Raw genomic sequence first — 10,682 nt, 5'->3', positions numbered from 1 at the left:
AGCCATGAAAATCCGAAATAAAAGGCTTGATTAGTGACAAAGGGTTTTGCACTAATAAAGAGATATTTCAAAGCAAGATTGGTTGATTAGTGACAAAGGGTCTTGCACTAATTGAAATGCTTAAGTCTATTTGGATCTTCTTAGGGATTGTGTTTCATTATGAGGTTATGAAATACATAGCGAGTGAATCTAAAACCCACTTCTTCAATAGAAGGAATGTATTCAATACATGTCTTGAGTTTAGTAGATTCTTGCAATCCTAAGATAATGTGAAACTTAAGAGAGGGTCTTAAGTAGGACATCAATGAGTTAGAATCAACATTTTGATCATGTGATAAAACATTTCTCGATAAGTCGAGAAGTTGTGTGTATACATGAAGTTTAGTGGGAGTTACGGAAATTTTAATTAGTCTGATATGTGGATGACATATTGATCATTAGGAATGATTTGATACTTTTGGAGTATTATAATACATCTTGAATATCCGGATTTATGAAGATAAATCCACATGATATTAGCGTCAGTAAGAAGTCTTATGTTGATAAGATTCATGACTAGTTCAATTAATTTGAACATATTTGATTGATTCCATTTGCTTCCGCTGCCGGACCAATTAAATGAGTAATGATGTATAACACTTCATATGCTTTGAGTATGATGAATTGTTTTCAAAATCGAATTTAAGTAATCCTTGCCAAGTAAGCCATATAGATTACCCTTAAGTGCATGCAGAAGCATTAAGGAAGTAAAGCAAAGTGTTTATGATGCAATTTTGTGTAAGGGTGTTACACAAGTGACAATTGACAATTGAGGTTGCGCATGGTTTCCGACAAAACCATAATCAAAACACATTAGGATGGTTAAGATACCATTGTGGCCATGTTAACAAAGAAGTAGATTTTCTAGAATCGTTCTAGACAATAAAGAACAATAAGAGATATTTATAACGGAAATTGAGTACACTTGCAATCATGAGATGTGCAAGAGGATGAGTCCCACACACTGTGAAAACAGTGGGAGCTATTCGTAGGCTAGAGGACCTATGTCTTGATTGGATCTCGACACGTACTCAGAAAGTTTTGTGATGCAAATGTATACATTACAAAGGAAAACGAGTATGTAGTAAGGTTGAGTAAGGTACAAGAAATTGATAAAACCTACTAACCAAAGCCTTCTCAAAGGCTAAACATGATGAGTCATGCCATTTCAACTGAATTGAAATGAACAACTACATGCAAGATCAAATTAGATTATAGAACATGATATAGTAATCAGGCATTGACTATTCATATGTGATAATCGTATTTGTCGTTCGAGTTTTTACCTTCAAACTCTTTTATTATACATTGTTACATCCAAACTGGTTGTAGAGACAATTGAACCCCGTTAAAGTGAACACGGATTAACATTGTATTCGCCCATAGTCACTTGTATGAGGTGACGTCTCAAAGTGACTAGAGTGTGATGCGATTGATGGCAAGTTCAAGTGCCATAGAGTCATGTGAGATGACTAGTCGATCACATAGGCAGATTGTTAGGGACATTTTGTCGGGCCTAATGACCGCTTATAGAGTTCTGGCAAATTTATATAGCCTGGTCGTGGCGAGAGCTGCTATAGTATTCAAATGAGTCGATTCTTTTGACTAAAGACTATTCACCTAAGATGGCTCAGTTTCAGATTAACTTTGATTTGTGTTACTACGACCTTCGTAAATGGGGTCAAATGGGCATATTTTGGGTTATGATGGCTGTGGCTAGTCGAAGGGAATGAGTGCGATAGGAATTGTCCATCCCCTTGTCAGGGTTAAAACAATATCTCAGGGCCACTCGAGGAGTAATGAACTGGAAATGCGTGGCCACGCTCGGAAAGTATCTATGATAGATAAGTCCGGTCAATCAGTTATTCTCCAGATCGAGGAAACCACTCTTGATATGATCACTTGCAAGTACGACCTGAAAGACACCTTGCATTGAGTGGGAGATAGTAATAGGACAAGAGAATTGGTGACGCACACTTGTCGAGGACAAGTGGGAGATTGTTGGAATATGTGTCCTCCGACAATAATGCGATCACGACTGTTGATCATGATGATCACACGTTTAAATCTCATTATAAAGAATACAATTGGGAAGTAATATTGTTACTGTCAACTGGTCAACATATATCGGTAATGATTGGCTGACTAGAGTTTGACATTATTGTCGTGTGACGGTGGTGATCAGTTGACCCCCTAGGTCATACCTATAGGGCAATACTCTTAATTGATCATTTAATTAATCGTATAATGTTACGAGTTCATTAAATTACTTGAAAAATTGACGGACGATTTTGGAAGTAAAATTTACGTATCAAATTGAAATGTGATTAAATGAGATACGGTCTGAGTAATCGAATTGTATCATTACTCGGATGAAATTATTGTTTACAGAAACAATTAAATTTGAATGAATTATTATAAATACGATTTATGAATTGGTAAAATATTTAGGCACAAGTAATTATGAAATTACTAAGTCGATTTTTGTATGTGACGTATTTTTATTAATACGTTGATTTTTAACATGTTAAAAATTACATAACAAATTTATGTCACATATGACATGTGACATATTGACAAAAATAATATGGATCTCATATTATTATATGTGCCGAAAATGGGAGGTTGTTTAAACAAATATTGTGTTTGTTTAAGTTAGTGGTAAGCATAATGATAATTACTCTAATATAGGCATGCATACCTAGTGCCTTTTGTGTAAGAGCACAAAGGCCATGCATAGGCCATTTCCTACCACCCTACCCGGTTCTCCCTTGGAAAGAACAAGGAGTTCTTTTACTTATTATCTTTATCATTCACCATATGTAGTGTGTGGTTAGATAATTATTCATTCTTACTTCATAATATAATTTTTAGAGAGATAAAAATTACATCCTTCCTCATCTATTCTCCTACCCGGTTTTAGGAGCAAAACCAAAATATTTTTGGTTCATTTTTCTACTAGATTAATATTATACTAGTACTTATAATATTAATTAGATTAAGAGTTAAGCTTTGGGTATAAATCCTAAGGAGAGATCCTACACTTGGATCTTGTTCTTCCATTAAAGGAAAGCTCAAGAACAAAAGAAAAGGAGATTTCTTTTGTGCCCATTTGAACCGTAATTTCAATGTAAGGATATGATTTCTTCTCTATTTTAGTATATTGTTTGCATGCATAAAATCCGTATTTAATTTTATGACAAATTAATTTCGACATATATGAGTATGTTAGTATGTATATGAATCTACATTTCCTTCAAATAATAGGGTCAACAGAAGAGAGGGCATTACAAGGCTGAGCTTGCATGGGAGCCCTCCGGAACTTGGACTGATGAAAAATCAGCTCCTCATCCCCTACCTGGAAGGTCAAAGTCTTCCCCCCGACGTCTATTACTGCACGGGCAGTGGATAAAAATGGTCTCCCTAAAATAATAGGGGTGTGTGCATCTTCGGGGATATCTAAGACGACAAAATCGACGGGAATAAAGAACTTCCCGATCTGAACAGGTACGTCTTCTGCTACACCTAGTGGCCGTGATAGACTACGGTCGGCCATCTGAACAGTCATATTGGTGCAACTCAGCTTTGTTAAACCAAGTCTCTTGGCTAGAGACAAAGGTAAAACACTTACGCTAGCGCCTAAATCACATAGCGCGTTATCAATCAATTGCATACCGATGTGACACGGGATCGAAAAACTACCCGGTCCGATTGCTTAGGGGTAACTTATTTTGAAATAGGGCTGACCCCACCTCGATTAAAGCTACGGTCTCATTATCATTAATAGCCCTCTTACGTGCTAAAATTTCTTTCATGAACTTTAAATAAGAGGGTACCTTAGTCAACAATTCGAAACGGCACGGAAACTTCCAAGCTCTTCAAAAGTTCAACAAATTTGCCAAACTGTTGATTAACCTTGGTATTCTGCAGCCACCTCGGGAAGGGAACCGTGATTGGTATCTCGAGTCTCTTGTTTCTCACCTCCAAAGTGTCTTCCGGAGCAAGTTCAGTATCCTTTGAACGCTTCTTACCTCTCGAACGAGGTCTTTCCGGTAATTCTTCGCTTAAACGAGCACTAGCAGCTCTCGTATAAGCTTCCCGTCATCAATCAATCTTGTTCGATCGACCGGTTTCCTCACTCGATCGAGCGTTTCTTCAAGAACTTCAGTCGATCGAGCAACATTCCCACTCGATCGACCATCTTCAGCTTCCTGTTCACTCGATCGAGCAGAAAGACTACTCGATCGAGGGCTTTCTTCACCATTTCCACTCGATCGAACACCTGATTTCAGTCGATCGAGTAACTCATTTGTCGTGAGCCCTTTTCTCTTAACAAACACTGTTCACCATCGGTGAGAGCTTCCTCGGTCCGATTCTTTGTACTTCCGGTCCCTCATAAGAAAGACCGCTTCTCAATTCTATCAAATTTACCGTCTCATTTGGGTTCTTCTCATTTTGAGTCGGTAAATGACCCGGCTTCCTCAAAGATTGATTTGCAGCAAGTTGGGCAACTTGAGTCTCAAGTGCCTTGAATGCCGTGTCCTTCTGTTGTAATTGCTTTGCAATGGACTGCATCATGGACTTTAACTCACCCATCTCACTCACCCCACTAGATGACGAAGCACCTTGGTTAGGAGGGTTGAAAGACGGAGGCTTCTAATAGACTTGTTGGTTCTTATGCGGTGGGATATACGGTTGCTGCTGCTAATTCGGAGGAGGAGTAGGATTGAGCACGTTTTGGCTTGTCCACCTCAAATTGGGATGGACATTTGGCTCGTAATAAGCGTTATTCTGCCTGTAATGTTGAAAGGCAGCACACTGCTCATAAGGACTAGGACAATAATCAGAGACATGTCCATCTCCCCCACACCTTGTGTAGACGAAAGGACCGTCTGTCATAGCATTAACCTGGTACATTCCTCCCTTGAGAGCTCCCCCTAGTTCATACTTGTCAAACCTCGCGGTAAGAGCTTCTAATGCGGCTACTGAGGAGGATTCAGCGGCTCTCCTTTGGTTTCCTCTTGAATTCCCATATTCGGCCTTATGAGTGGCCAAATCGTCTATGATCTTCCATCCCTTGGTCGCTCCCAAGTTGTCAGCAAATCGACCATTGGCTGCAGCGTCTAAAATAGCCCTCTGATCGTCATATAAACCATTGTAAAAATGGTTGCACAAGCTCCACTTTTCGAAACCGTGCTGCGGTATGGTTCGCACTAGTTTCTTAAATCGAAGCCATGCCTCATGAAAGTTCTCGTCAGGCCCTTGTTTTAAGCTCGTTATCTGAGCTCTAATGGCGATAGTCCTCGATGCAGAAAAGTACTTCTTATAGAACGCTAAAGCCAGTGAACTCTAGTCAGTTATACCGTGAGCAGCTCGGTCCAAATCCCTATACCACTCCCTTGCAAAGATCGCGAGTGAGAAGATGAACATGGTCTCTTTTATCGATCCGGTGTCACGCCGGTGGGGAGGTATGGAGCAGCGATGAATCAATAAAAGTCTCCATATCTTTGAGCCGCATCTTGATGGCGCTCCTCCGAACTGATTTCTTTCGATCATGCTAATATAGGCAGGCTTTGGTTCGAATTTTCTTGCCTCCTCTGGTAAGGCAAACCCCTTATAGAGATTGTCAGCCGTGGGCTCGGAGTGACTAGCAATGGTTGCTTCCTCAGCCATTTCGGGAAAATCTGGGAAAGTAATAGATTCAACTGATGAATTGGAAACTGGAGAAGACGGTGGATTCTCCTCGAAAAGCTCGTTCTCGTAATAGCTAGAACGAGAACCAGACTCTTCCTCTGCCTGTTGTTCTTGAAATAGTCTCCTCTTTACGTGCAAGGATCTTTCAATCTCCGGATTGAACGGTAGTAGTGGACCACCCTGCGACCTGCGCATAAGAAGAAACTACAGACAAGTGTAAGAATAGTCTAAGGAACGATGTTCCTTAAACTAAAAGAAGAATTAAAAATAAAACAGCTAGTAAATTGAACAATTGCCTCCCCGGCAACGGCGCCAAAATTTGAAACGGCTATCGCAACCCTATCAAAGATAAAACCTAACGGTCTCAACTAAAATGTAGTAGAGGCAGTCGAGTATCGAATCCACAGGGAGGTAACGTAATTATAACTGTCTATTTCTAATCCTATGGTAACAATTGGTGTTGATTGAATTTTGGTTCCTAAACTACGAGAATTAAGGGGAAGAGAAATAAAGTAGAGAGCAGTAAGAGCAGGAAAATAATTTAAAACTATCAATAAGAGAGAGACATGTCGGGAATTCGGTTCAATACGGTAACCCAACAACTCGGCAGTGAATGACTCAGACGAACTAATGTGAGACGGATGTTAGAAGGTCCTTTCGGTCCACTTCCTATCCTAAAATACCACTAACTTAACTTTCGTCCTCATTAGGGCGAGTCTCATTTTATAGCGAGCCTATTTAGTCCAATCTTTCGATCCAGGATTAATTGTAGCCAGTTTAATGGGTGACATAGAAGCGTGCACTCAACTAGGTCGGGAATTACAGTTAAATTGCTATAGTGACAGAGTCTCTTATCAGTTCATCTAATTCATTCACTACATCGTCATTTTCTACCGCAGATTTCCTAATCCCAACATGAAAGGGGTTTAGCTACTCATGTTCGTAATTAATCTAACAAAGAAATAAATTTCCAAAGAGTGAGAAGACATAATGAAATAATAATAAAATGCAATAACGGAAATTAGGGCAAGGAAGAATGATAACATAAACAAGAAATAAAAGCAACAAGTGATTATTAATAATAAAGAGAAAGGAAAGATTACAATCTGAGCGAATCCGGCGTAAAGAACACTGAATCCGAGCAGCCAATAATCCGAAAATAAAAGTAACAGTGAAGGTAAAGCTACGTACTAAGGGTTTGATAGTTTTCTTGTGTAAAAGATAATGAAAAGGAGATGCTATTAACCTAGTAAATCATAGGTTAAATAGCCAAAACAACCAAGAGTTTACGCGGAAAAGTAAAGCATGGACTGATTAAAGCCCATAACGTCGAAAACCTCTCGATCGAGTGGGTTAAACCACTCGATCGACCATCATCTCAGCAGAAGTCCCTCGATCGACCAGCTTCTTACTCGATCGAGGACTTGGTCATGTGCAGCTTACTCGATCGACTAAGGGATAGCTCGATCGAGTACCAGGGGGTCTAGAAATCACTCGATCGACCAAGGGATAGCTCGATCGAGTATTCTTATCTTCAGTTCAGCTCACGTCTTCTCCCTAGTGCCTCGTAGTGCGTGCCACGACGCTTCCAAATGCAGTATCTCACTCTGGGACAACTCCGTCTCCTCTAAATGCATGCAAAAAGGACGAAAAGGAGTATGGTTCCACCACTTTCGCGATCATTCCTACAAAAAGGACAAAATACACCAAAGTAGCCAATTCGGGGCAAAATACTATAAAAATAGTATAGAAAAGCATAGAAATACGTGCTGAAATAGGCCAAAAAGACTATATATTAGGCACGTATCAGCTATCTTTGAATCTCTAGTGTATTTATTCTAAAGATAGAGTTGGAGAAAAATGAGGACACAACACACACCAAGATAAATTTGTGTACTTGTGTAAATGAGATCTATGCAAGGGAGAATGATTTGAATGAAGGTATATCTTTTTATATAGTATACCCAATAGATGAGATCTATGGTCTCAAGTAAGTTCTATATGACTAAAGAGACCAAGTGAAGTAATCATAAGAGTATGTTCTCAAGATAACTACACGAGGAGACCAAAAGAAAGTTTTGGAACAAGAATGACTAATGTAAATTCTTAATTGACTAGTTTATGATAAATTTTGACCAATAGTTTCAAACTTTACTTAAGAGCCTAAATGAATCAAAGTAACATACTAGTAATAAACGAGTTGCAAGGATTGATATACCGATATCTTCAATAGCTAAGTTTTTAACCACGCAAGAGTCATTTCTTAACCATATTTTGAAAATGAATTGGTTAAACCTCCTTCTGACAAGGGTATTTTGAAGGACGTGTATTAGATATTATTTATATTTAAACAATGACATTGCTACGTATCATTATGACATGAACGAATTAGAGATTAAAATCTCTTTCCATAATGTTAAGATGAGACCTCTTCAAAATAGGAATTTTGAAAGGATATGATGGGAACATATATGGCTTCATCTTAATAACTTTGTAAAGCAACATACATTCCAATTTTGAAATGTTTTCGATTGAGTAATCAATTTCGAAACATGTGGAATTAAGTGGGAGTCTAGAAATTATCATGTGAAGACATGGAATTTAGTGGGAGCAATCATCCTTTGAATGTTTACAACTCATTACTCATTAGGAATGACGAGCTAATATTTTTTTTCACAAAGAAGTATTTGAGTTTTCAATTCTGGATTAATATGGACTATGATGAATCCAATTACATCAAGAGATATTGGATTAGTATTAAGAGATAGACATCGTATCAACATACACATAGGTTATTCATGTAAATGAAAATGGAATTGCCATTAGCAGTCATCGTCGTTCATTGAACCTAAGAACGGTTGATCTCATGATTATTAGTAACTAATGTTTCCGCCATTAGAATAATCATGCACATGTCCAATGGTGAATCATATGCATGAGAGCATGATGATTCATTGGCAAGCCATACAAGAAACGTCATGAATTCTAAAGGAAAATACGATGAGCGATTTCAGTGTTTGACAGAATACTCTGTGATGTGTCAAGAGATTGCACATATTAAAATTCAAACAACATGTGAGGATTTATAACAATCCTAAGCCTTTCAGCTAAAAGGAGAAATAAGAATTTTGGAATATTACTTAATTGAAGTAAGAAGTTACTCAAAACTAATTTTCCAAATATGCTAGGACTTGTGAGAAGTGCGAGACTGATAATCTTCACAATTGTTGCAAGATTCTACAAAACATATACCTAGTGCATTGTGTGTGAGTGGAGTACTTGATCAGTACAAGTTATATCATTCACCACAAATTCGTTCATTATTTGATAATCAATAAGGAAGTTCTTGAAAGATAAAGAACCAAAACCAAGGTCGGAAACCTTGATGTGTACTTGGTAAGGTTCATGCTATGAGTGATAACATGAATGAAAAGGATAATACGATTAAGAAGTTTGAACACATGGACACATGACATGTTAAACTTCTATTGCAATCAAGAAGTGTTAACACACTTCCGATGGGCATCACAAGGTTGTAATATGGTATTGACTACCCGAGTATGATGTCGACATTTGTCGTTTGAGTTATTAGTAACTCACCTTATACTTTGTTACATCCAACGGGTTGTAGAGACAATTGAACCCCGTTTAAGTGAACACGGATTAGCATTGTATTTGCCCATAGTTACTTACATGAGGTGACGTCTCGAAGTGACTAGAGTGTGATGAGATTGATGGCAAGTTCAAGTGCCATAGAGTCATGTGAGATGACTAGTCGATCACATAGGCAGACTGTTAGGAACATTTTGTCGGGCTTTATGACCGCTTATAGAGTTCTGGCAAATTTATATAGCCTGGTCGTGGCGAGAGCTGCTATAGTATTCAAATGAGTCGATTCTTTTGACTAAAGACTATTCGCCTAAGATGGCACAGTTTCAGATTAACTTTGATTTGTGTTACTACGACCTTCGTAAATGGGGTCAAATGGGCATATTTTGGGTTATGATGGTTGTGGCTAGTTGAAGGGAAAGAGTGCGACAGGAATTGTCCACCCCTAGTCAGGGTTATAATAATATCTCAGGGCCACTCGAGGAGTAATGAACTGGAAATGCGTGGCCACGCTTGGAATGTATCCATGGTGGATAAATCCGGTCAATCAGTTATTTTCCAGATCGAGGAAACCACTCTCGATATGATCACTTGCAAGTACGACCTGAAAGACACCTTGCATTGAGTGGGAGATAGTAATAGGACAAGATAATTGGTGACGCACACTCTTCGAGGACAAGTGGGAGATTGTTGGAATATGTGTCCTCCGCCAATAATGCGATCACAACTGTTGATCATGATGATCACATGTTTAAGTCTCATTATAAAGAATACAATTGGGAAGTAATATTTTTACTATCAACTGGTCCACACATATCGGTAATGATTGGCTGACTAGAGTTTGACATTACTGTCGTGCGACGGTGGTGATCAGTTGATCCCCTAGGTCATACCTAAAGGGCAACACTCTTAATTGACAAATTAATTGATCGTATAACGTTACGAGTCAATTAAATTATTTAAAATTGACGGGCGATTTTGGAAGTAAAATTTACGTATTTCATTATAATCTGATTAAATGAGATACGGTCTGAGTAATCGAATTGTTTCATTACTCAGATGAAATTATTGTTTAAGGAAACAATTGAAATTGAATGAATTATTATAAATACAAGTTATTGTGATTTATAAATTGGTAAAACATTTTGGTACAAGTAATTATGAATTGCTAAGTCGATTTTTGTATATGACGTATTTTTATTAATACGTTGATTTTTAATATGTTAAAAATACATAACAAATTTATGTTACATATGACATGTAACATAAGACAAATTGACATTTTGACAAAGATAATATGGAGTCCATATTATCTATGTAAACCGAAATTAAGGGAGTAT

Source organism: Silene latifolia, chromosome 9, assembly GCF_048544455.1.
Source record: "Silene latifolia isolate original U9 population chromosome 9, ASM4854445v1, whole genome shotgun sequence".
Lineage (NCBI taxonomy): Eukaryota > Viridiplantae > Streptophyta > Magnoliopsida > Caryophyllales > Caryophyllaceae > Silene > Silene latifolia.
This window is presented reverse-complemented; position numbering follows the sequence as displayed.